Source organism: Etheostoma spectabile, chromosome 6 (genome assembly GCF_008692095.1).
Source record: "Etheostoma spectabile isolate EspeVRDwgs_2016 chromosome 6, UIUC_Espe_1.0, whole genome shotgun sequence".
NCBI lineage: Eukaryota > Metazoa > Chordata > Actinopteri > Perciformes > Percidae > Etheostoma > Etheostoma spectabile.
The window spans coordinates 3,833,888-3,861,113 of record NC_045738.1 but is presented as its reverse complement, the minus strand read 5'-3'; the positions used below and the strand labels follow the sequence as shown (position 1 = coordinate 3,861,113).

General features: G+C 42.8%; 1 protein-coding gene and 1 long non-coding RNA gene across 2 annotated transcripts in view; one reads left to right on the top strand and one right to left on the bottom strand.

Moving 5' to 3' along the window:
- mal2 (mal, T cell differentiation protein 2) overlaps positions 1–27,226 on the top strand; it is an 871,414-nt gene that overhangs the window by 645,628 nt on the left and 198,560 nt on the right. The gene's annotated exons all lie outside the window — the stretch shown is intronic.
- The window catches only part of LOC116690858 (uncharacterized), a 13,550-nt gene continuing 12,870 nt past the window's right edge, over positions 26,547–27,226 (bottom strand). Inside the window, exon 3 of the long non-coding RNA XR_004332375.1 lies at positions 26,547–26,560. This is a non-coding gene — a long non-coding RNA (uncharacterized LOC116690858). The remainder of the gene's footprint in view (positions 26,561–27,226) is intronic.

Sequence of the window (27,226 nt, the reverse complement as noted above, 5' to 3'; positions counted from 1 at the left end):
TGTGTGTGTGTGTGTGTGTGTGTCTCGTCGCAGAGTATCTGGTAATTATTTAGTCAGGCTTCGACCTTTGACCCTCTCCTTTAACCTTCAACATCCTGTTCAACTAGAAGATGGACACACATTCATACATATGCACACCCACACACCCTCACACAGTCACGCACACCCTGGGGTTAAAGGGTTTTTTTGTGGGCTGGGAGTAAATTCAGAGGTTTAGCGATTTCACAAATGTGAGTAGTTTAGGGTAGAAAAACATGACTGGGTTATAAAGGAATGTTCCCAGAATTGATCAAACATGTCTCAGAGATGCTTCTAACATACACATTAGACGGAGAAAGGCAACATTCTGTTTTATTACAGCTCAGATTTCAAGATTTATACCTTGTACACCTGTCTCTATCTATTTTATACCATTTTAACAATGGACGGCAAACACATGATTTACCCTGAAGAGTGAAACAAACAAAGAGGAAGTGGTCCATAGACATTGTGTGGAATAGAGAATGACGTTTTTGACAATTACTGCCAATAACCTTACCATTTATTGATTACTGCATGCACCGATATTTTGTTCATTCAACAAAATGAACCCCAAATTACTGTATATGAACTATTGCCTTGGCAACCAAGGTTCTTTTCCTAACAATACAATAAAGGATCAGAAAAGCAGCAGGAGAAGCTCCAGGTTCTTTCCCTGCTGGATTACATTACTTCATTCTTTTGTGATAACATCTACACAAAGCCTCATATTAGCCCTCATTATCCCTGTCTTGTATTTGTCTGTGCGTACATGCGTACTGGGCAGTAGCACTGTTGTACAAGGGAGGATCGGGGGGAGAATCATATTTAAGGGGGCCCCACCCCCTTAAATATGATTCTCCTCCCAATCCATTGGACTAGAGGGCAGTCAATTGGACAAATTTGGTTTCCATTGGATCAGACTACTGTCACTTTGCTGCCTGTTCTGCTAATCACTGCATTTTCATTTGATAAATGGATAAATCCTTTAAACACACATTGTATGGCCATGGTGTACTTTGTTGAAATTTTGAGACCTCTTTAGAAGTATATTAAACTTGCTGTAAAGCACTTGTTGCTGTAAGAAATAAAGTGTGTATTGTGTTTTGTTTCCAATAGTCTGAAAACTGTACTGCAAGGTTTCCTTTGTTGAAGTTTTAGGCAAGTTTATTGTAAGTGTATTGCACTTTTTTATACAGTTCTGTGAAAAAAAACCTTCCTAGCCCTTGTCACATCACCAGGTAATGTTTCAGTGATGACTATTCAAATTTTTTTACTTATAAGCTCATAAAAAATGTTAATTGTAATTGGATACACAGCTGGTTAAACCTTAAATAAAAACAAGTGAAATTAATAATAAATGTGTTTTGTTTAGCAAATTAGATTGTGTTGTTCTATCCTATCCAGTATTTTCTATATTTTCTATGCTGTATTCTGATAAAATCCCCTGGGCCCCCCTAACTGATTATTGTGCTGCCCCACAAAAAAATCCTGGAATTGCTACTGCCGGTGTATGATGTATCCGGTTTGTCACGTTGTATATCCATATACTGTTTGTTCATTTGTGGTAATATTAAATATAAGCCTATGTATGTGTAAGAGAAGGAGACATACTTGTCTTAAATGTCTTTTTTTATAGCACATTAATGACAATTACTTCGTATCTCATCTCTTAGCTACATTCTTCCGAACCCTTAAGACCCCTGGCAATGCAGCTATAGCCACCGCTGATAAAACAGTGAAGACAGATCAGATTTGAATGAACTAATTACACTAATTATAAACCTTGTGGTTAAATTGCCAAAGCCATATCTAACCACTGCAAATATCCCAGCAGTGATAGCAGCACAAATCCTCACATGATGCTTCGAAATATAACCACGCATGATGACATTTATTTTAACCAGTCTCCCCAAGGTATCAAACTTTAAAACACACACATACAATAAAACAAGAGTGCAGCAGTATAGAAAACAAAGTAAAAACAAAAAAAATACAACAGTGAAGTGGAATTCAATAAAATCACTTGAAAGAGCAGAGTCAATTATGGTCAGACTTGAGTTTAGCTGGAGGGGAACACTTTGTTTTTAAGTGCCGTGGCTGGGTGAATGGGTTGACTTGGTGCTTGGGTGAGATATTTATTTGGGTAGTGTGTGTGTGTGAGTCTTTTCGTGCGAGGCTGTGGGTGTGTTTGTGTGTGGATGTTAACGGATGTCTGTGTATGTAAGCTACACAGCCCCTATCCTTAATTCCAGGGTGAACTTGGGCTTCCTCTCCTTTCAAGTCTTTTTGTCAACAGAGACTGACACGAGACATTTTTAAATGAGTCATCTCTCAGGCAGTTCTTCCTCCTCCTTCCTTACTTAGATGTTTATTGTTCTTATATCACTCTATATTAGAGAGCAGTTTTTAGGGAAGCTGCAACATATTTCAACAATTGTTTGGCCTGAAAAAAGCATGTTCTGTGAAAAAACAATCTTTGGCCTAGGTTTTAAATTGACATTTTAGTGCAGTTTACGTACTGAATTTATTTCTGTCATGCTAGTGTCCCTGGGTTAGATCTTTTTAGGAAAAGGGTTGGGCATAAATTTCCTAACACATTCTTACTTTCGACTCATGACATATGGACGCTTGGTCAGGACCCCTTGGCATCATGTTTTAACTTCTCTATGTATACTTTTGGCGTAATTTTTCAATGTGCAAGGTAAACTTGGTTTGGTTGAGTTTTGAAAAAAAGATTGTGGTTTAGGTCAAAATCATTTGTAACGTCACCCAATGGTCTGTGGACCTTCATTTTGAATACGGGCGTTGCTATCTCATTTAGCTTAAGCTGGGGAGGATGACGCGGTCAAGCCAGTGTTTATGGTTGCAATGGTGCTGCACTTAGCTGAACGCTTGAGAGGGGAAGTTGCCAGTTTTCAACCCCATTTACGTTAGTTAAGTATGTTACGGAAGTTAGCTTACGTAAGATACGATAAATAAGTTAATGTTGACTTTAGTTTCACATGGGTAACAAATGGCGCTCTTCTGGGTGAAAGTCCTGTGTTTGTTTGAACCCATCCTTCCAGCCTACGCAAACTTTGTCTCTCTTTAAACTACATCATTTCACAGTGCCATTGCCAAAGCCTGGTGCGTCTCATACAGATGTTAAAAGGGTGTCTTGTTCAACGGTAACAGCCGCTGAGGGCCACTAAACAAGCTGGCAAGGTATTTTTTGATAATGAAAGGAGTTGCCAAAGCATTCATGTTGTATTGGCAACTGCAAGTCATTGAGTGGTTTTTAGATTACTCTTTGTCTTTGGTTCATTACCCATCTCTCATGGCAGTTTCCAATGTCACTTTACTGATAAAAGAGAACTTTGGCATTTATTTATGTTGATTATACCACATTGGATGTCCTCTAAGTTCCCAAAGGTGTTTGAGAGGCCTTCAGCTGTGTGCTTGTTCAATGTCACCTCACACCAGACCTGACCCTGGTGGCGTTTCACCTTTTGAAGGGTGAACTTTGACCTTAAAAGAAATGACCCTTGATTTTAACAGGTCCTAATGTTGCAGAGAGGACTGCTGGTGACAGGAGACAGATGGAGAAACACATGCATGTACGCCTAAAGACAGATGCACATGTGCTGGTGGGCATTGAGACACACTAATAGAGTAGAAAGCGTTGCTCTGCAGGCCTGAGGAGTGATAGGAGAACCATTGGACGGACACACACACACACACACACACACACACACACACACACACACACACACACACACACACACACACACACACACACACACACACACACACACACACACACACACACACACACACACACACAGGAAACTGCTGAGACACGCAGGTCAGGTCTGTTTCCATGTTTATGGACCCAGCAGACTTAAAAAGGCAGACCCGCACATACACACTCACTATGTGTAATCAACTTTCTTTGTTTTGTGTGCTGTTGGACAAAGTTTTGGCTAAGACAACATTGTCTGTTTGACAAAGTAGTAGCTGGTTTCATCTACCCAGAACTACAGGTCAGCTTGACTTTGTTTTATTACCGTTTGAGAACATATATGCAAAAGGTGCACAAATTCCTAAAGAACATGCATGAACACTGCAAATGCATACATCTCACCTACAATAATTGAGTTTTTTGAAGGTTAAACTGGACACAAATTAATTTGTTATGGCCTCCAAGGGCTACCCTCTCCTAAAATAATGAGCCTCGCAGTTTACCCTTTACTAAACCTCCCCAGTAGACCACAGATGGCCTTTCAATTATCAAACTAAAACATGCAGAATGGCAATACTTGGCATTATCAATGCACATGCAACAGAGACCACATTCTAAGCTGTAAGCAGGCAGGCAGGCAGACACAAACACACACACACAAACACACGAGCATATGGTGTATGCACACACACTTGCATGCATCTGTGGACACACATATCAGCACGCACACAGCCAGATTACTTTGCTTATTTGCTTAGCAAGCAATCTTTGTTGGGGTCACCACTCCTAACCCCTGCACTGCACCAATCTATAAAGCCAGCCCTCTGGGACCCAGTCAAGGTATTTGTAGAGTGATCTGAAGTTAGTTTCTGTGCTGCTGCTGACTGGTCCAGATTTTACCAGAGGTTTCAGATTTAAGATAAATGCAGTATGCAGCAAAATAGACCGACTGTCAGGTCTGAAGCGATTACTGTAACTCATCCATGTGAAACCAGGCAATTTTTTCTCCGATTTGCTACGATTACTCTTCAGCACTAGTGAGACATGCCATTAGGAATATCTAAAGTAAGAAAACGGACCTTTCAGAAGTTAAGATTTGCCTGTATAGAATGAAATGTGGGGTGGATGTAAAGAGTGGACATATTCTTTCTTCACTGTATAATCACATTTTTGCTTTTGATTAAATGCAGTATCCCCGGACACAGAAACGTAGTTATCATATAATAGGTTCTAAAGGGTTTTCATTACATTGGGTATGTTTAGTGGCAGGGCATATTGCACTACATATGAATATGTCAGTCAGAGGTAAACAATCGGATGCTAAGAAACAAATTACTCCATACTATATATATCACACTTGCTAAATTGATCAAGACATTATCTGCAATCCTAAACGAAATTGATTTAGATTAGCCAATATGTGGCTCCAAGTGGCTGACTTGTGCTATTTGCTGAGCCACACCAAGTGCTGATGTGTTCAAATCCTCAGCCCCTGTAACATTTTCTATGGAATATCGACATTACTTACCGTTTAGTTTGAAAAGCTAATATATTTTCTCTTTAAAATGCCACTCACTCGCTGTCACTGAACGTAGTGCATGATAAAGTGCTGGCAAAAAGCCCTAGAACCAGTAGTTGTGAATGACGTTTTAAAATCGGTTAATCGTTAAGTCGAACAACAGCAACACTTACTCATTATTTATTTTGAAAATAACATATCTGCACTTGCTTATGCAATATTTATAGAGTATATGCTGATAGATGGAGAAAGGGGAACATTTGTAATCTTTACATCAGCGTGACAACTAGATGTTACTTTTGGATGCTTTTAGTGTGACAGGTTTGTCTAAATTTGCTTTATTTGAAATAGGCTCATACTGTGACATGATGAGATGAGAAAGTTGTGTAAAGCTATATGTATGCAAGTCCTACTGTTTAGGAATATATAATTCTTTATTGATATGCTAAAAAGACATTTGGGATTGGGGTTTTAAAGGCAGATATCCAACAGGGAGTTGTGGGCTAGCAGAGGGTAGCTGAATAATCAGCTCCACCATCAGCTAACTGATGTTCCGCATAACAGAGATGGGCTTTCTGGGGCAGTATGTGTGTGTGTTGTGTTTGAATGTGTGTGGTGGTAGAGGTGGGGGTATTGTCTTTTATCTGCATGGATGTGTGCATGTCTGCATGTGTCCTATCTTCATGTGTATACATGTGTGCAGTCTAAGTCTCTATATTAATGTGCTTTTGCCTGTGTGTGTATTTGCGCACGTGCGCGCGTGCCAGGGGCACTGACCTTTTTCTCCACAGGGAGGACAGTCCTTGTCTCATTAGGGAAGAGACTGAGAGTGAGACAAACAGAGAGACAGACTGACAGACAGAGGGAGGGGGAAAGAACAAAAACGATTTGGGTAGAGGGGGTGGGGGAGAAACACAGGGAGCAGCAGTGGAAGGCAGGCATAGATTGCATCGGGGGGTCAAAGGTCACTCATTCATTACCATAAAGGGCTGGACAGGTCATGGCAAAGGAGGTCATGACGTTTTCTGATTCCCACAAACAGATGCACACACAAACACATCTCCCAATTCCCTCCATGGGATATGTCACAATTCAGACTTGACTGTGGTTTAATTGAATCAAGAGGCAGTGTGTGGGTGTTTGAGGTTTAGGAAACAAGGAGAAGGGGTGTGGGGGTGGATGGTATGTGTGTGTGTGTGTGTGTGTGTGTGTGTGTGTGTGTGTGTGTGTGTGTGTGTGTGCGTGTGTGTGTATATGTTTGATTACTTAAATCTCAAAAGTCTTGATCCAGCCTGTGTGGCAATAGTGACACAAAAAGCAGGTTTAACATTATTTTAAGTAAAAGTAAAGTTAAAAAAAAATGTTTTTGTATGACCAGAGTGAAAGAGGAGGGAGGAGAAGGGAGGAAACTTTAAGAGCAGCTATAAGTCTGAGAAAATCAAAAGCACACAGTGTAGCTCTGGTTATTGTACAGTACATATATTCAAGTCATTAAAAGGTTATTGAAATCACACTCTGTAGGGAAAAGAAAAAAAGGATTGGGGGTGAGAGAGACAGCGGTTGAATGATGGAGAAATGCTGAGTGAATGGCATGATAATCTCTGGGAAAAAACTAAGAAGTGAAGTACAAAGCGACCACAACTAAAGGCTTAAAACTCAATGCAGCCCACCACCTCATGATCACAGAGGTGCGGTTTATCTGGCAGGAGGTTCCTTTACTTATTACAATCATAATCTAAACTCCGTCTGTATTCATGTTACAACACGTAGGCCTACACATGCCTAAAAGATCAGGTTCAACCATTCAACCATTTGTGACACAGATCTGACTTTTCCCTAACTCACACTTCTGTGTCCCAGTCTATACACTGTCACAAGGCTTTCTAAGCACTTCTCACATCGCTGAGCTAGAGACAGTTACACTGCCCACTTAAAATGCAGATATCACTGCAAATGTTTTCCATGTACGTGTATTGCCTCTACAACAGTGAGAGATGGAAGAGTTAAGGATGAGAGAAAGATTGATGGATACAGAGAGAAGAAAGTGCAAGGAAACAGCCGAAGGGAAACAGAGCGTTGGACCAAGAAACAGACGGACAGCAAAGACTGGATAGAGTGAGAGTCAGAGACAGAAAATAGAGAGGTAGAGAATTAAAGACACCACAACAGAAGCCCAAATCCCACTAAGTCCCCTTTTCCTTATGATGGCAGGGTGTGGTGTTGTGATCTGGCACAACTTCCTACAGAACAGCCCCATTCTAAACATCTCACATAAACACCCAGTCAGAGACAAAGTCACAGCTAACCACATCACAACATTTGTGTGTGTGTGTGTGTGTGTGTGTGTGTGTGGGGGGGGGGTAAGCTCAGCTGCTCCCAGGCTCAAAAAAACACTGCCTGAGCGTGTCAGAGCTGTCTCTTGATCTCATCCGTCTTTTTATTGCCTGATCCCTATTTCTCTTCTTGTTCCTCCCTTCCTTTTTATATACCCTACCCCCAATACCCCTCTCCATATTTTCCCTTAAGGTTTTGAATATAATCTGATCCTGTCCAGTCATGCCAATAAAGGTTGTCCCTTTCCCTGCTCTTTTACACATCTGTCTCTCTTCCTGGGTTTGATATCTGTGTGCCTATAGCACAATAAACTCTTCAAAGTGTTTCTGTTTACCATTGATGAGTTTCAGATAGTTGCCAGTCTACCATATGGGTCATTCATGCACTCTCCCAATGGGTTGAGAGTGAGACGATGGCTTCCTCATGAATGTTTCATTCCAGGTTTACATAACAGTGGCTCAGCTCTTTTATACACACTGAATGTATGATTACAAAATGCTATCTTCTCCGCTCGTCCTCGTCCTATTGCTTCTTTCTGTCTGTCATTCACACGTTCTGTCCCTTTAAATTTGCCTCTCCTTTGCTTTCTGTCCCATTTTATGAAAATAGCATCATGCAATCGAGATATATCACCATCACACTGCACCCCCACTCATTTTGTTTTTCAATTTCAACCTGCCTTATTTGAAAGACTATGGAGTAAGAACACTATCAAAAAGATGTATGCGTAACTTTATGTATTCATATTCATATTTTTAAACTTCATATGTCTATTTTTATACATTTGTGCGTAAATTTACATAGGCAATGCAAATTAGGTTTTCATACATGGTGGTTTTTTATGTGAGGTGTGACTCTAAAAGCTATGACTGTAAACATTCATGAGTACAACTCTATTTCTACGACTACGAATTCTGAGTGTGAAACGACTTCAAGTTTACGGGTACGAGTAAACAGTTGATTGACGTCACTGCAGTCCCAGCCAGGGTAATCAAACCTCGATTACATTTAATGCGCATGCGTCACGGTGAAAAATGGCTAACCGACCGGAGGCTTCTACCCAGGCTCAGCATCACAGGTAAAGTAAAAAACGTCTTTATTCAACATTTTCATACGGTTTTTACTACTGTGATAGCACTTTATAATGATATACATCCTGCAACTCATAGACGTTTTGCTTTACTTGCAACCGAACGATATTTTACTTGCTGTTAACTCTACTAGCTAATGCTATACGTTAGCTAGCGCTATACTTTAGCTTGCGCTATGTTAGCTAGTCTATACCTTAGCTAGCGCTATACGTTAGCTGCGGATTAAGTGCTCTGTGTGAAAGAGTGATGTTAGAACTCGACCTGTTTTGCTGATTGAACTGCAAGATATGCAGTAACGTTACCTGAATACCACCTCACTGCTTACATGTTGAACAGAGCAGTAATGAGAACGGTAACTTACGCCCAACATATTTAAGTTGTAATGTTTTTAAAAGATATTTAGCCTAACGTAATCCATAATGTTGAATGGTACAGATAAGTTCTGTACATGAATGCATCTATATGTATTTTGGCATTTACAGGCCCCACTGGCTACTCGGTTACTGCAGCGTTTGGAGTCAAGGATCACTGACATATTAAGTCAACCTCACTAATTTGGACTACTCCCAGTAAGTTATAAATCAGGAAGCCTTTATTCTCACATCTCCATTTACCATTTTAAACATCCCAGCTGAAATTGTGGAGTGTATTTAACCTCCAAAGACTGATCCACGCTGCTCTTTCCCAAAAGTCCCTGTGTTTTTATTAGAAGAGTACGCTGCGCCACTAAGATTTTGTTCTTTTTCTAACTTCGTTCGGTGTTTCACTATGGGAATCGCCTGCGTGACCAACTATGAAGCTCCAATGACACCACGTCTGTCCGTGACAGACAGGTCGAACTGTGCTGGGGCCACGCCCCCTCATATAATCACAGTCGACCGGCTCCTTACAATCATTCTGCTTTCTTCCCGTGAAGAAACTATACTAAGCTCCCTCAGCGCTTCTGGGCTATTGTTGGGTGTTATCTCTAAACGTTCACAGACGGACCGTTAAGGACCACGTCGCCGAACGCAGTTTCCCACCCAGTCTGGATTTGCGTATAAGTACTTCGATTGAAGTTTTCACCTTTTTACACAGTTAAAGCAGTGTTCCGCGTCCACGGCGAACTGTCTTTTTCTGCCAGCTAGTCGGTATTCGCTTATCGGCTACTAGCGGTGTAACTCTTATACCCTTTGGCTAACGCGTTACGGCGAGCCCCCTGAGTGTTGGTTAACGTTTACTTGGTAACCGAACCGTGTCGGTGAGCTAACGTGTTACGACGCTAACTCTTCCGGTATAATTAAGTTAGCGCGGGCTAAACCCCTTGTTACTTTATCCAACAGCTAACGTGTTACGACGCGCCTGTAAGGGCTGTATATTTACCCGTCTTTTCCCCCCGACAGGGCAACGCGTCCGCCAGTAGTCCTCAGCAGCGGCCCCCCAAAGGGCCGAGCGAAGCGAGTGAGGCTGTATCCCGCCCTGCCCCGTCATCGGGGCATCCATATCGGGCAGGGACCCTCACCCGATGTGCATAGCCGCATGGGCGCTAAACACGCTCAGTCGCGCTGGCGACCCCCGTCGTGCGCCCACTGGCGGCTATGTCGAGAAAATCTGGAAACGGCTGAGAGTGGCAGTGGCTAACAGTCAGGACCATGTCTGTCGGAGCCACCCCTAAGGCCACAAGCAGCACCCATCTCCGCGAGCTACAGCTAGCGGGCGGACATGATGGACGAGAATCCCCGTCATGCCTCCACTTTTCGAGGACCTCCTCGAAGTGGGGCCCGGGCGGTGAGGACTCGATGATGCAATCTCCGATCTCCTCGACATGTGGAAGAGGAAGAGGAGGAAGACTCCACATTCCCCATTCCCCAATCAAGGCCCCCTAGTCATCCGATACTGCTCCCCCAGTGACAGTAACTTGTACGAGGTCTGTAAACGGGCAGCTTAAATGGGAATACAATGGCCGGCAGCCCAGACCCCGAGGGCGCTGAGAGACCTGTATGATGGCAAAGGCTCCCACCGGCCCAGCCACCGGCAAAGCAGCTTCTGCGGCTGTGCCTGCCTGTATGAGGAGGAGTGACCGTTCTGGTCCGCCCTTTAAGATACTCCCAACCAGGGCTGCTCTAAGCTGGAGATCTTCGGATGTGAACTGGGGCTGGCCGAACCCCCGCGGTGGAGCCTTCAGTGGCTCCCACCTCCACCCAAACCGCCGCTCTCTCTCACCTCCCACAGCATTCCTCTGCCTAACAAGACAGAGCGTCACCGCCTCTATGTTTCAAGGATGTACAGTTTGCAGCGCAGTCAGTTCTGCTCCCTAATGCAATGACACTGCTGGCTGCATACCACGGAAATCTTGGAGGACATGGGCCGCCAGCTGACTCAGGAGCACCTAACCCGTTCTCTGGGACGAAATCTGTGTGGTGAACGCCTGGTGCTGCGCTCCTCACGGGGTGCAGTGCAGGGCTGCGGCCGTGTGATGGGGTCGCAGTTGCAGGTGAGGAGGCCTTATGGCTGAACCTGTCAGGCCTGAGTGACACACAGACGGGTCATCGGACGCAACATATGACCCCACCAAAGGTCTATTTGCCCAGCTCTGGAGAAGATGAGAGGCCAGCACCCTCAGAAAACAGAGGGTGAAGCCTTCGACCTCTGCCTGCCCCGACACACACCCCGTCCCCAGCAGGGACAGAGAGCTAGCTTTGCTGCGCCGACAGCAAAAGTAGCGCGCAGCGCTACAAGGCCACAGAGGCGCCACTGGTCCACGACTAGCCAGCAGTCTCGGCCAGACAATTCCAGCCATGGGGAAACACCTCCTTTGCGGCTGTAGCAGCAAAGAACCGCCACTCCCATCCCGGAGAAGGGAAAAAGAAGCGGCCATCCTAACCCCCCCAGCTTCTCCCTCCACCCCTCCTACAAAGAGGAGGAAGGTTGGAGAGGTGGAGCAAAGCCCCGAGGTTTGTGGTTCAGGGGCCCTGGTGTTACACAGTTCTCCAGGGGACCCCTCTCAGTTTCTCTTCCTCCTCAGCCAAGAGGAGGAGAGTCAGGGGCAGAAAGTGTTAGAGTGTCACCAAGCACTTTTACCATGTTCGAAAGGGAAACAAATAAAGCATGCACTTTCGCATCCAGGTGTAAAGCCAAGGGCGAAATGCTTCCCCCAAAACAAAATAAAAATAACACCCATGACAGACCTGAGCCATCAGGTCCCTGCAGGGGGAGCTCTCGCTCCTCCCAGGGGAGATCGCTCTCTCCTGGCCAGGGAGGTGACGTCACTGCAATGCGACTACAAAGGTCCTCTCTCTGTCCGAGCGGACAGATGGCGCGCATGCGCAGTTCACTCATGGGTTCTATCCACTGTTTGTCAGGGTTACAGACTGCAGTTTGCTATGAAACCACCCAGATTCAACGGTGTGTTAGTTTCTATGGCAAACGGGGATGCGGCACAAGTCCTACAGGACGAGATAACATCCCTATTAAACAAACAAGCGATCAGAGCTGTGCCGAGCGGGGAAACGCATCAGGGGTTTTACTCCCGCTATTTCCTCATTCCCAAGAAAGGGAGCTCGTTGCTTCGCCCGATTTTGGATCTCCGTGTGTTAAACAGACATCTACGAAAATACACATTCAGGATGTTAACACACAAAGTGCTCTGTCGTTCAATCCGCCCGGGGGATTGGTTTGTAACGATAGATCTTTCAGATGCATATTTCCACGTCGCCATTTATCCTGCACACAGGAAATTTCTCAGGTTGGCGTATCAGGGCAGAGCCTACGAATACCAAGCACCCATTCGGGCTGTCATTAGCACCGAGGGTGTTCACCAGTGTGTGGGAGGCGGCGCTGTCTCCGTTGAGGAACAGCGGTATCAGAATATTTTCGTACATAGACGACTATCTGGTCGCTCCCACTCTCGGAGCAGGCTGTCAGAGATTCCACTACGGTGATACCCATCTCAGATCTGGGGTTCAACATAAACTGGGCGAAGAGCCGAGTGGAACCCGCGCAATGTACGAGTATTTGGGTCTCAAAAACTCCCTCTCTTATCGCGTCACGCTATCGAGGGAGACTAGGTCTCTGGCCCTGCCTCTCCTTTTCCGGCTGAGCAAAGCCGTGCCATTCAATTATGCCTGCGCCTGCTCGGCCTGATGGCGTCAGCAGTGTCTGTGGTACACTTGGGGCTGCATGATGAGAGATTTTCAGCGTTGGTGGCAGCATTACGCATGTGCCCACGCGTCACCCAACCGAGGGTGAAAATAACGCTAGCGTGCATACGCAGCCCTTCACCCGTGGAGGACACGTGACTCTCGCGTCGGGGTCCCGCTTGGGGGGCGTGTCTCCAGGGTAACCATGACAACGGACGCCCCTGTCAGGATGGGAGCGACGTTGTTGGGGAAACAGTGAATGGCACATGGACCGGAGATTAGCCCAGGCTCACATAAATGTCTTGAGCTTATGGCAGTGTTTCTGGCTCTGAAACATTTCCGCACTTTCTCCAAGGTCGTCATGTTTTAGTAAAACAACAAATTCCACAGTGGTCGCATACATCAACCCGCCAAGCGGCCACTCGCTCACTGCAGCTACACTGTTAGCTCGCAGGGTGATTTTGTGGAGCAGTGTGACTGCTGTCTCTCCGAGCACACACGTGCCGGGCGTTTAAACAGAGGTGCAGATCTCCTGTCACGGGGAATCCTCTGTACGGAGAGTGGACTCTCCACCCCAAGTTGGAAAGTCTGGCAGATACGGCCGGGCAGCCGTAGATCTCTTCGCCTCCAGAAACACACATTGTCCATGTTTCTTCTCTCTGTCAGACGTAAATGCACCGGGTGTGGCGCCCTAGCTCACCCTGGCCAAACGTGCTGCTCTAGCATTTCCCCCCCTCAGTCTCATCTCTCCCACTCTGGCGAGGGTGAGAGGGCAGGGCCTATCGCTAATCCTGATAGCGCCGCGGTGCCATCCAGCACTGGTGGCGGAGATAATACAGCTCCTGGTGGGAGAGCCATGGCCTCTCCCCTACGCAGAGACCTCCTCCCCCAAGCGGGCGGGAAATTTACCACCCCCCCGGACCGCGTAGCCTCTGGGCTTGCCGCTTGAGAGGTGGACCTGAATGCGTCAGGCCTGCCAGAGCAGGTCATTGACACCATTCAGAGCGCAAGGGCCGCGTCCCCCCGCTCTTTTATAGCGGAAAGTGCGGGTTTTTGAGGAGGTGTGTGAACGTAGGGATACAATCCCTTTTCAGTGTTCTGTGGTGGACCTGCTGTGTTTCCTACGAACCTGATGGATGAAGGAAGCTTTCTCCCCAATTAGGTGTACTTGGCTGCTGTCTCAGCCTGCCACGTGTGTTGGGGATAAGCCCGCGGGGCAACATCCCTTGTTTGTCGTTTCATGAAAGGGGCACGTCGCAAGCTCCCAGTTTCCAGGCCCCTGGTTCCTCTATGGACTTATCGGTCGTGTTGGACGCCCTCTCTCTCATCACCCATTTGAGCCTATGGAGGCGGGTGGATGAAGTTTGTCTCTCTTAAAACAGCTTTGCTCTTGGCTTTAACCACTGCAAGCGAGTGGTGATTTACAGGCTTTGTCTGTTCAGCACCTTCTCCAGTTTGCCCCGGGCTCTCTAGAGTCTGTTTGCGGCCCAACCCAGCATTTGTGCCTAAGTGGTGGAGTCAGCCTAAGGTGCCCCTCAGTGGAGCTCCGGCTTTCCCCCCGCCTCCGTTCTGCTCGGAAGGGGAGAGAGCACAGATGCGCTTGGCCTGTCCGGCCCGACATGTATGTGAGTCGGACAGCTGTGTTCAGAAAAGCTGATCAGCTGTTCGTGTCCGGGCTACGCCCCACAAGGGTAAGCCGTGTCCCGCCAGAGGCTGTCCCACTGGATTGTGGAGGCCAATCTGGCCTATGAGTGTAAGGTTTGCAGGCCCCCGGGGTCTGAGACTCATTCAACGGAGGCATGGCCACTTCATGGGCCCTTTTCAGGGGTGTTTCAGTGGCAGAAATTTGTGCGCAGCAAGCTGGGCTACCCTCACACTTTTGTGAGGTTCTCAGGCTCGATTTTTCTGGCCGTCCCTGGCACGGCTGTGCTGGAGTGACGGCGCCGGGTTGGTGTGAGTCTCTGTTCGATGTTATTGGCTTCGGAGATTCAGGCAATCCGGGAGTGGTCTATTCTCCCATAGTGAAACACCGAACGAAGTTAGAAAAAGAACTTTAGGTTACTAACGTAACCCCGGTTCTTTGATAACAGAGTGAGGTGTTTCACCAACATGTCCCTCTTGCAGAGACACGGAAGAAACCTATCTGAATGATTGGTAAGGGCCGGTCGACTGTGATTATATGAGGGGGCGTGGCCCCAGCACAGTTCGACCTGTCTGTCCCGGACAGACGTGGTTCATTGGAGCTTCCATAGTTGGTCACGCCGAGGCGATTCCCATAGTGAAACACCTCACTCTGTTATCAAAGAACCGGGTTACGTTAAGTAACCTAAAGTTTTTCAAGGAGCTGCTGTCCCACTTATTGACATCCCTTACCAGTGTTTTGTATCGCCAACCTGCGGGGTGCTGGGTGTCTGGCGTATACGTTAACCCGGTTGTCCACAAACATACATGAAAAACTGAACGTTTTTCTAATTCCATCAACATCCAGATGCGTGACTGTAGAAACCCTGTACCCAGCTAACCCACAAACTCGGACTTATGCATATGTCCTGGTCAGACAGCATATTAAATGTATTTATGCTTATTTGTTTGTTTTTTTTCCACGATTCACTATATGAAACTGTCTGTATAGATACAATATCTGGATCCAGCAACAAACAACTGCTCAAACACTGCCCTTTCATTTTCCTGAAGGCAGTGGAAAACTATGGCTGGCCTTCCAGGTAAATAATGATATCTTGTGTTACGTTTTCTGCTATTTTTTGACACTCTCGTTATGTTCAATGTTTTATTTTGTAAGATAATTATAAATGAGCTTATGAAGTTATAAATTTCTCATTCATTTAAGGGTCGGGGTGACGAAGGTGGTAAAAATGTCGGCATTGCTATAAAAAAACATGTTCAGTGTTAAAGGCACTGAAAGAAGAAGCTTCATTGCTGGCCGACGCGTACACAACCAAAGGTTAAAATAGTCTACAGTATATTCATAGTGATGTTAAAATCATTGTTGGAATGTATTTTAAGTAGGACTATATGAATGATTACTTTTGAGTTGAGTAAGTCCTGTTATTTCTTATCTAGGATTAAGCGGCTATGGCGAGATGTCTGGACCTGTGTCACTCATCTGTACTATGACGTTCTTCAGTCTAAAAGATGATGTCCTGTTGGATTTGTCAGATGCTGTACATCTGATTTGTGCCCACTACATGTTCCTTCCACGTCTGGCAGAGGCCCTTCACACCTTCAGAGGGCTGGGACAACCATCCCTTAAAATCTGAAGGTGGACTCTCCCCTAACCATCTCTGGGTTATGGGTAACTCAGAACCTTTGACCAGATGGAGATTTGCAGGTTTGTTGAAGCTCTCTCTCAAGGTGGTCTCTAAAGGCAAAGTTCAGCTACCAATTTTCAACCTGAAGGTGTGGATGTAGATTTATATAAAACAAGCTGAAATAAAAAAAATGGGTCTTAATAACTCTAGAAGAAAGTTTTTTTGAATGATATAGAAGTATGTAAGAGTAGTGTGTTGAGCTTAAGCACACAATTAGACCAACTCAACTGAGCATAATTTATGATAGATTTTTAGTCTTTATTTTCTGCTCTAGGTATTTGTAGGTCAATGTGTACTTGGCTGTGTTTTCAAATATTTCTAAATGTATCATACAAAATACGGTAACATGATTTTCAGAACATGGAGCTGTTTGGAACTGACTGGGAGATGTTTGAAGGTGTGCCTGAAGAACCTTATGGAGTTGAAGTCCCACAGATTGAGTGCCCATTGACTTCAGCTTTTATGGAAACTGTACAGTCCATGATCAATCTTTCGGCATCGTCAGAATCATTTGGCAGAGACATTTACATAGCAATGGTTTAGTGCATTGAAAGTGTGACACAAAGAAATGTCTAAAAGATTTAATGGTATGAAGTTCAACACTTGCCAACAAGACTGACCGTTACAAAAGGTTTGTTATTTTAACATGGGAGTAACAGTGAGGTACAGTTGTGCTCATAAGTTACTGCCATGCTTAAGTTGACTAAAAAGAATAAGACAAACATGTTTTGGAAATTTTATCTTAATGCCTTTTAAAAAATGAGGAAAAATCCACCCTATAAGGACACAAATTTCCTTTGAAATGTTTGTAAATGTTCCAACTTAAAATACAGGGGCATAGTATCACCCCCTATGTTAATACAGGGGGCATAAGTATACAACCCCCTATGTTAAATTCCCATAGAGGAGAACGAGCGACAATGGAAACGACTGGACGTTGTTTTCATGGGGGAGGGGCGGCGCTTTTTAATTCCAAAGGCCGGGAGTTTTATAAGGATGCACATTATCCTGATCCATGAATAACTGCCTTTAATATAAAAAATCGCTCTCTGGGAATTAACATAGGGGGTGTATACTTATGCCCCTGTATTAAAGTAAAAACATTTACAATACATTATTCATTCAAAGACAATTGGTGTCCTTAAAAGGTTGGATTTTTTTCCTCATTTTTAATTAAGCATTAGATAAATTTCCAAAACATGATATTTTTTTTTTTTAATCCTCTTCTTAGTCAACTAAAGCATGGGCATGTAAACTTATGAGCACCCTGCATATCATTACAGCAAAGCAATGACTTTGTAACAATGAGTAAAGGTTATTCACAGAAGTTTTTAAATAAAAATGCACAACAATACAATGAGTTACTGGTAGTTTTCCTTTGTGATAGTTACACCCTGCAAAGGTTGCCCATGCATAAGGCTAGTGTCATAATGTTTTAGAATTGATGTTTATTTCCATGCGGTGTTTGGCAGAACCAATCTCACTGAAGACAGGGTGGCTGTTCTCCAGAATGAAGACTGCATCCACCTTTAGGAAGAAGGAAATACATTTCAGTCTGTATTCAACGGTTATTCGTGCAGAAAACAAATGCTTAATTAAAAGCAGCCAGAAACCCATGCAGAGCTACTAGGATGTGTTGTTACAGTCCCTATGAAGAATCAGCACATCCCCACATCCTTGAGGAGCCTGGTTGTTTAAGTGACTACAAACCCTCCCCATCCAACCACACCCGAGTACCCCAGCCGTACAGTTCTGCCTCGGCTGTTAGCTCTGTGTAGGTCTGGCTTTTCCATTCATATGCTTCCCCAACGGCAACCTCCCATGGTACAATATATACAGGCAAGAGACTTATATGAAGTTGACCACAAAATCAGGTGTTGCGTAAGAATGGTTGAGACAAGAATGTACCTTATCATCATCTAGTCAAATTGTTGTACAATACTCCTTTGCCATACTGAACAACAAATGTTAATATACCTTATCATGCGGTCTCTCTTATCTACTGACACAATTCCAGTGTAACCGCAGGTTATATAAAATGGTAAACTATTCTCATTTGTTATCATCCATCAACACAGAACAACCTAACAATATGTCTACATTCTCAATTACTGATTATGTTAGGATGAATGTAGTTTACTTTGTTTTATCCAACAGTTTTAATGCCAGCTTCATAAAATATTCAAAGCAAAATAAGCTATTTAAAATCTGTATCCATAGTCCGCTGACCTCCTGCAGCTGGTCTCAATCAGAAATCAAAATCAGAAATAGTTTGACTGACTGCAGGCTATTGCCATATATCTCACTACAGTAGATGAATGTAGTGATGACCTTGAAAAACTGTTTTTTTAATACATGTTGCATTACATATCAATGGATTAGTTTTGGACTTTTTTTTTTAACCCTCAATCGTTCAGGTCCTCCATGAATAAAAAGCAGGGACTGGCCACTGAGTCCTAAGTTACTGTTTAGCACATCATGCTCAGTAACATTACAATGACTTGCTGGTGTTAACTATATACCTGGCTCAGTTGTTAACACTAATGATCTGGTCGAAATAGTTAAACATATGATTACATTGCAGCTGAGTTAACGAACTATAACGTTACTTTCACACAGAGCACTTAATCCGCGCTAGCTACCGTATAGCGCTAGCTAACGTTACTAGCTAACGTATAGCGCTAGCTAGCTAGAGTTAACAGCAAGTAAATACGTTCGTTCGAGCTAAAGCAATAACGTCTATGAGTTGCAGGAATGTATCTTTATAAAGTGCTATCACAGTAGTAAAACCGTATGAAAAATGTTGAATAAAGACGTTTTTTACTTACCTGTGATGCTGAGCCTGGGCTAGAAGCCTCCGGTCGGTTAGCCATTTTTCACCTGTGACGCATGCGCATTAAATGTAATCGAGGTTCGATTACCCTGGCCTGGGACTGCAGTGACGTCATTTCAACTGTTTTTTTACTCGTACACGTAAACTTGAATTCGTGTTCACACTCAAGAATTCGTAGTCGTAGAAATAGAGTTGTACTCATGAATGTTTACAGTCATAGCTTTTAGAGTCACACTCACATAAAAACACACATTTATGAAAACCTAATTTTGCATGCCTATGTAATTTACGCACAAATGTATAAAAATACGAATATGAATTTAAAAATATGAATATGAATACATAAAGTTACGCATACATCTTTTTGATAGTGTTCTTACTCCATAAAAGACAGGTTAAATTTGTGTTGCTAAAGCATTCATGGAAGGAAATAGATACAGAAAAAGAAATACTGTGAGCATAACAAAATATACTGGTAACATAATAAAGTATCTGTATACAAGCAGTAAAACAAAATAAAGAGTAACTAGAGTAACTATATAATACTATATACCTAATACCAAGAAAGCCATATGTGTTTATTAAAGTGCTCATAGGTTCCTAACTGGCTAACATGACAATAAACATGTGGGAAGAATGGTAAATAAGCAGTTAGAGTAAATTCAAACTGGTAGAAATTGTTAGATGGGAATGGAAACATGACTAAGAATCTCCAGTCATGCTAGTGGCTCTGAGTTAGGCAGTTTGGTGCTTTTTGAGCTAAATGCTAGTGTCAGCATGCTAACACATTGCTACGCCGACCTTTTCATGAAGCTGGTTGAAGGAATGAAAAAGGGACAAAAGTCTGCTGCCACTGGTAAACTTTAAAAGAAATCTGGCTTTGCACGACTACATATTAAATGGGACTATTAGTGGAATACTCACTTTCATTACCCATGTAACCAGTTGTCAGAATATCGTATTTTTCGGAATTAGGGCAAAAAACAAAATATAATGTGCATGTAAACGTAGTCAATAACAAAACTAGCGTGCTGATGTTTCGCCAGTATGATGCTAATATGATGCTATCTTTGCTAATTGGCAAATAAACACAAAGTCAACTCTAGGTTGATGTCATTAGTTTTGCAGGTATTGGTTGTAAAAGTATTGGATGAATTAAGACTTTAAGTTGATGGTGGTGCAAGATGAAAATTGTGGGATTGTCAAAGTTATTACAATGTATCCTGTTTTACAGTACATTTCACTGAAAACGCACAATATCAACCTAATGGTGGTGTCGGGCTGAACATGCTGCCACTAACTAAAAATGTGCAATTCACAAAACACAATCACTTGTTCCTTGACTCATTGCCTAACTTTTAAATTCAATTAAAATGTTTTTTAAGAGGTTGCACAGAATGGGACCAAACATGTATGCATCTTTTCTCCATGCTGGTATACATCTCTTTTTGTACGTAGCAGTACAAGACAGCAAAGTCAGGTTCATGAAAGATTTGTCTTTTATTCTTGCCGAGGCAAGAATGAAAGATGAAAGAAAAAGAATGGCAGCCTGCTGCCGAAACTGAGTTTTTGCCCTGTCATACTTCTGTGTTCCCCAAAAATAAAAGGAAGCTTTTCATTTTCTGGCAAGGCTGTGCCTACAGTAACCTTTTCACAACTTTGCTCATATTTTATTCTCATAGTTTCTGGAATGTGTACAGAAAATACTGTATATGTTTTTTCTTTCCCCATCTTGTTTTATTGTGGCATAAGTAAAACTCGCAGACTGCTGTGTCAACGTTTTTGGTTTCTGCAGTCCTGTATGCACAGAATGTGAAGAGGCTTCACGTTGCTTTTAGGAGATGAGCTGAGTTTTTGCCTACAATCACTTAGAAATCAATTTGGTCCTCCTTGGGGGCAGCTAGTAGCACCCTTGTGTCAGTATTTCTATGTATACTCAAGACATTCAATGAACATTGCGCTCACTGAGTTCAAACTTTTAACATTCCTGCCTCTAAGGGCCGGATTTACATACATGAAAGCACAGCTCAAATTTTATTCAATTTGCGCATGGAATCTGCCTGTAATTAGCGCCTGATTCACTATGGCAGCAGATAATTACACAATCAGGAACTGATGCTGCCTTCGAGGCGCATTTTGCCAGCAAAGCACGATCAACTTCTCATCTCCAGATTCACTTGAACCAGGAAACAGAAGTTTTGTGAAGTTCAATAAAAGGGTTAAGGTCTGTCAATAAAAGGGTTAAGGTCTGTCAATAAACGTCCAATCATTTCTTTGTCTCGCTCGTGCAATCCCCACGCCGTCCTTAGTTGGGCTTTATTGATAGACATAAATCCAAACAATCTACCAGCACTTACTGTTAAGATAATATGGATGGGACAGTTTGTCCCACACCAGCACAAAAATCAGTGATAAGTAAGGACACCACCATATACAAGTCAGGTCTTCTTCATTGAGTCAAGTCCCTCTTATCACCCATAAACGTGAAAATAGTTCATGTGTGTCCATGTTGGTTCAAATGTCTAGTTCTGCATTGTTCGTGGGCCAACCTCAGTTCCTTTTACTTTATACGTAGCCACCACTACTGTGTGAGAGTCAGGTTCTTTTAGCCATATATAAACATGGTGTTGAGTAGACAGTCACTCATAAAGGTCTGCATATGTCTCTACTCTTGGACAGACATATTTCAGCAGGGGCTCTAAACCTCTCTTATAATCAGGGTTGTCTTATATTTGGACCAATATGGTGCTCTGTCTGGCTGTTTCTGTCTAGCTGTTTGCAGTCGTGATGAGTCAGGCCGTCTGGTATGGTTAGTTGAGATTTTCTCTCTCTCACTCTGTCAAGTCCTCTCGGCCATTTACTAGACTGTGAAGCTGACAGATGATGCCCATGAATGATAAATGATGACTAGAGGTCTGCATATATGCATAATAGAGCATAGATACAGCAATTCCAGTTCTTCGCACCAGACATATGGCACAGTTACTGTATCATAACAACTTAAAGTGGAAATCCACCAAAAATAGCATTCAGGCATGTTTTCCCTAGAATAGAATCCAAAATATAGCTTTAGAAAGAGTCAGTTTGTGAGTCATCAATTACACTAAAATTAAAGCAGATGATCACTCAGAGATATTTAAGTGTGATCATGTCAGGAGTGGGCATCTTGCTTTATTTAATTTCTTATAATAAGTGACGGATATATTTTATGATAGATTGCTCAATTCATCATGACTCGTAAACCTTTTAGTCCTCACAACTTAAATGATCAAGAACTTAAATTTACCCGTAAGACCAGTCCACATAAAACACCAGGCTATATTGGGATTATTCTTCACCAGCCGAATATTGTCTACAACTTTTCCATCCACCATTGCACAACTTTCAATAAAAATTATGAATATGATTTCATATTTCAAAGAAGATGTGGGAGCGTGCGTACAATGTGTCTGTATATTTTGAGGAGTGGGTGGCCACATGTTTACAAGCCTGCATGTCTGTGTGTGTATCTTATTGTATTATGTGTGTTATACCCAGGGAGTACAGGCATATGCCTGTAAGTACTGTAGATGTCTGTTTTTCAGTATAGAAGCATTTGCAGTTATGCTGGCGCATGTGTGTTCCTAGTGTAGTATGTAGGTCACCAATATATTCCTGATGAGGTCTAGTCCTCTGGAGAACTCTACAGATATGAGGGCCTAAATTAGACACTATTATCTGTGCATGTGTGCGAGACTATGATAGAGAGGGAACTAGGCACGATTATCAGACAAGGGCCTCACAGGCATGTGTTCAATTTTGTGCACATGCATACTTTTACATGTAAGAGCAGTATTATGCGAGTGTATTTGCCCGTCTATATGTGTAGGTGTTAAATTGCATGCTATTTTCAACATAATGTGTATGCGAAAATGACACACTGGTAACATCTGACAGGCTGCCTTCTACCACTGACCTGGTACTGTAAACCTCAAGCCTCTGTTTAAACGACTGTTGGCTCAGAAAGCCTGTCCATATTGCTGTTACCGAGCCAAACTGCTAATAAGCCTCGAGCACCACTCCAAGAAAAGTAGGTGGCTATTTGCACAGCAGTGACCATGTGTTAAGGTGTTACCAAATGCAGGAAACACATATACCATGCATAAGGGTGGCTTTGAAGAATGAGGGATGGAAAAAGATGATTTCATAATGGGTAAAATGTACCAAATTTCAGTGTTTTTTTCTTGCTTAAAATAGAATTCAGGACGGCTGAATGTCTTACCAGACAAGTTTTTGGACTGCATGAATCAAACACTCTCACTAATGATCCCATGCGTAGCTCTTAAAGAACCAAGGGAAATGATAGGTTTTCTTTTAAGCATTCATAATTACACATTTTCTGTCACTTCCTCAATAACAATGTGGCTTTCTGCATAGCTGCAGATTTAGGTCACTTTGTTGAAACACTACATGCCGGATGTCTACATTTCCAGTCAGTCTACTGTCCGCAAGTCACAGGGACAATACCACATGCAGTCAGTCAGTCAAACCAATTCGGAATTCTACCGGAGCTCGGCTCAAAAGTTACATTGAACCCGAGAGTGATGAATAGGGGTAAGAATGTCAACCTTTGAAAAGCTTCATGTTTCGACCAAATCATATGCTGTCACTCCTAAGCTTTAGAAGGCCTGCGCTTTTCATCAAAGCTCTTGATGGCTACCTTTCACAGTACTGTCAGATATACCCTCAAAAGCTTCCCTCCCTCCTTTCCTCCCTTACCCTCCCAAATCTCTTTCTTCTTTCCTCCAATGTCGACTACCCCGCTTCCCTGCCTCTCCCTCCCCCTCCTTCAATCCTTCCATTCCTCTTGTCCTTAATCCCTCCCTCCTCAATCAAACCCTCAAATCCCTCCAGGATTTTTTTTTTTTTTTCTGTGCATGTGTGACTTCAGTCCTGTCAAGGTAGATGAAACAAGAGGAATTCAGTTTCATCACAGTCATAACCTGCCACGATAATAATCCACTACCATTCTTCCCATGTGGCAGTAGGCCGATGTAACTGCCCTTTTTCGGGATTTATTTGCATATTTGTTTCCCCGTTGTTTCTTTTGATGAATTATTTACTGTGGAATGAAATGACAGCAGAGATCAGTGATGATTGCTGTCGCGGGTGGATGGGTGCCTTTCTCCTCTTTGTAATTATTCCCTTTTTTTTTCCTGATTTTCAATCAAGTCTTTCCACTCATTTTCCCCAGTGACAGACAAGAAGTAAAAAAAACACAAAAAAAAAAACACATACAATTTAGCATTTCTAGTGGAACATTTCCACTGTCTAGCGGAAGCACAGCTTCCTTTGTTGTTGTAATGATTACAGAGTAGGAAACAGGAGGGAAAAAGAGGAGAGATCAAATGGGGGGAAAAAAATCTGTAAACACAAATGTGATGGTAGGGCCACATTACACGTCCTGCTCTTCATCATCTGACGAATCAAGAGACAAGATTAGCATATTAAGACAAACTACATCTAATAAGTAAATGTTGCTGTTTGTGATAATTTTGAGTTAACTTTGAACACAGTCAAAATGAGCCAGCAGGAGCTTGGACTGTGTATGTATTCCCACACAAAACAATGTCTTAAGATTTGTAATCAGTGTGTTGTGTCCACATAAGCGCCATGATTGTAAGCCTCACAAAGTGCGCGTACCAGGGATCTACCACACAAACTGTCACTCTGTCCCTGTATTGCCCTATCAAGGAATAAAAATGCATAATTCATGTGCCGGTCTTGTCTGCAGACAAAAGTTTGCATTTATTATTTATTGAAAAGAGCTCACATGATGAATCCTTTAACAAACAGAGCTTCTAGTAAGCACTGTACCTATTTCTTCTTCTCTTGCAGTTTGTGTTTTGGCAAATATTTAAGGGGGCTCATTAGCAGAGATGAGGATGTAAAGAGAGGAATGGCAGGGGAGAGAAACAGATAGAGTGGGAAAGGGAGAGTGATGAGAAAAAATGAGGCCAAAGGATAAAGGGATCATTTTTGTAAAGGTATGAATTAATGAGAGGCTTGTGCATCGCAAGCTAATTAATTTAACAATGAAATGCTTTAGGGACTAAGTTAGAACTTCATCTCATTTACAGAGCAAAAGTTTACTATTGCTAACCAATGGGTATTTGAAATGACTACATTTTCTTGCAAAACCTGGAGGTATCAATGTGTAATAATGAAATTGTTTCTACTGCTTGATGCAGTGCTCCTACTGCACTCTGAACCACCTAACAATCCAGCCGAAAAAAAGTCCCTAGGACATACACAGACACATGCACACTGTCACAGTTACACTTGTGCGGACAGTTCACCTTGAGGATGGGAGGCAATTTATTGTAGAGTGAAATGAGCATTTGGCATCCTATGCTAATGCAGTCATCATTTATTCCAGAGTACTTGAATTTCATCTACTCCACACCTTCACCAACCATCAATCATTGAAGGCGTGAAGCATTATCTTTGCGGAACATTTTATATTCAGTCTCCTCTTAGATGGGTATACACACACTCATTGCACACGTAGTCATTTTTGTTAAATCCAAAAAAATCAAATCTGGTCGAGCAAAGGTTGAATAATTGATGCATTATGTTAAAAAAGGAATGAAATAATCATACCCTGTTGGATTTTGGAGGAACATCAAACCAGAGTTGGAGCTTGGCAGACTGGGCTGAGCAGGGTAGGGGCCTCATGTATTTGGGACGGCTGCCCTGTTAAATAGTAATGAATAGCAAAGAGTTAGAGGATTAGGAGATTTTTGTTCTGCACTGTACCTGACACTTTGTGAATGCCCACCCGTGCTTTTTTACAGCATGACCAGGGTACATGTGTCCTGCATTCATACAGCAAGATTTTCTAAAAGTAGTTTGGCCTTGTGGAAATATTCCAGTCTGCAAAAAACTGGATGAATGGCTACAGTAGAAATTGACAAGGTTTGACACAAGTGCTGATCTAATGGAAAGAGATTGGTCCCACTCCACAAGCAAAGCATCTCAGAGGTACAGCGACAGATAAGCAAAAGTCGGACTTTAGTAACAGCTAAATTGTTAAAAAGGTTAGTGTTAATGACAAATGTTTGGAACAGATGTTAGTATGATGAAATGATGATAGCCCAAATAAATGAACAGAACATAAAATCAATTTACTTTTACCATGTAGAGTTAAATAACATCAGTTTTGCACCTGTTATCTGACAAAAATAAATAAATCTTACTCCAGAACACTACAACTACTGATTATGTATAGTGTTCAGTTATACCGCACAGTTGACTTGGCGGAATATCAACAATCAGCTTTACTGTGCTATAAACTCATGGTGGTGATGAAATGGAATATCATCTGCTTGTTTTCTACTGCAGTCTACCACCTCGTTTCCATGGCTATAAAAGTAAGCCATGATATATACATAATATCTTAGATGCAGACTCACCCCACACACACATTGTTTCAAATGAAGATAAACGTTTTATGTGTAGGGCCACCTTATAAGACTATGCCCATTTGGGATGCAACAGTGCATGATGAAATATTCATTCCAAGCTCCCATGTGAGCTGTGCAGCACTGCATTTCTGACCAATACTTTTTCCTAATAGTATGAAGGCTGTACTGTATAGATTTCCCCATACAGCAGCAGAGGGATATACATGTTTATCATTACCGTTTCAGTTCCCCATCTGTGTTTTGTTGCCTGACAGTTCCAATTTGCGTTTAACAAATGATCTCACGGAATGAGATGCAATCAAGAGGTGCATTTACTCTCTTTTTTCACTGTAGGGTTGGAATTAGGATTTTATAGATATGTATGTACGAATAAAAGGACACAGTGAGACCTACATGAGTTGCTGAAGAGAAGGGGAGGAGGGAGGATGATTGAGTGTGGATGGGAGGCTAACGCATAGTTCAGTGAGTGCGGCACGCTTTACAACCCCACTGATGTGTGTTGTTACCATAACAATTAACAATTGCAACTTTCTTTTGGCTTATTGTCTTTGGTTCCTCCTTTTGCTTAAGCCATTAAAACTTTCCCCTCCATCCCATTTGTGAGTTCTCTTACTTGAAACAGTGTTAGACTCAGAGGGCTTATTTTATTAATTCACAGTTTTCTCTGTTACAGGCCTCGTCTACGTATTCCACATTGCGAAAAGACCACCTCACAGGGATTTTCCCCTTCACCAGGTAACCACAAAGAAGGAAAAGAAGCACATTGTCCGCATGTACAACATACCACCCCCCCC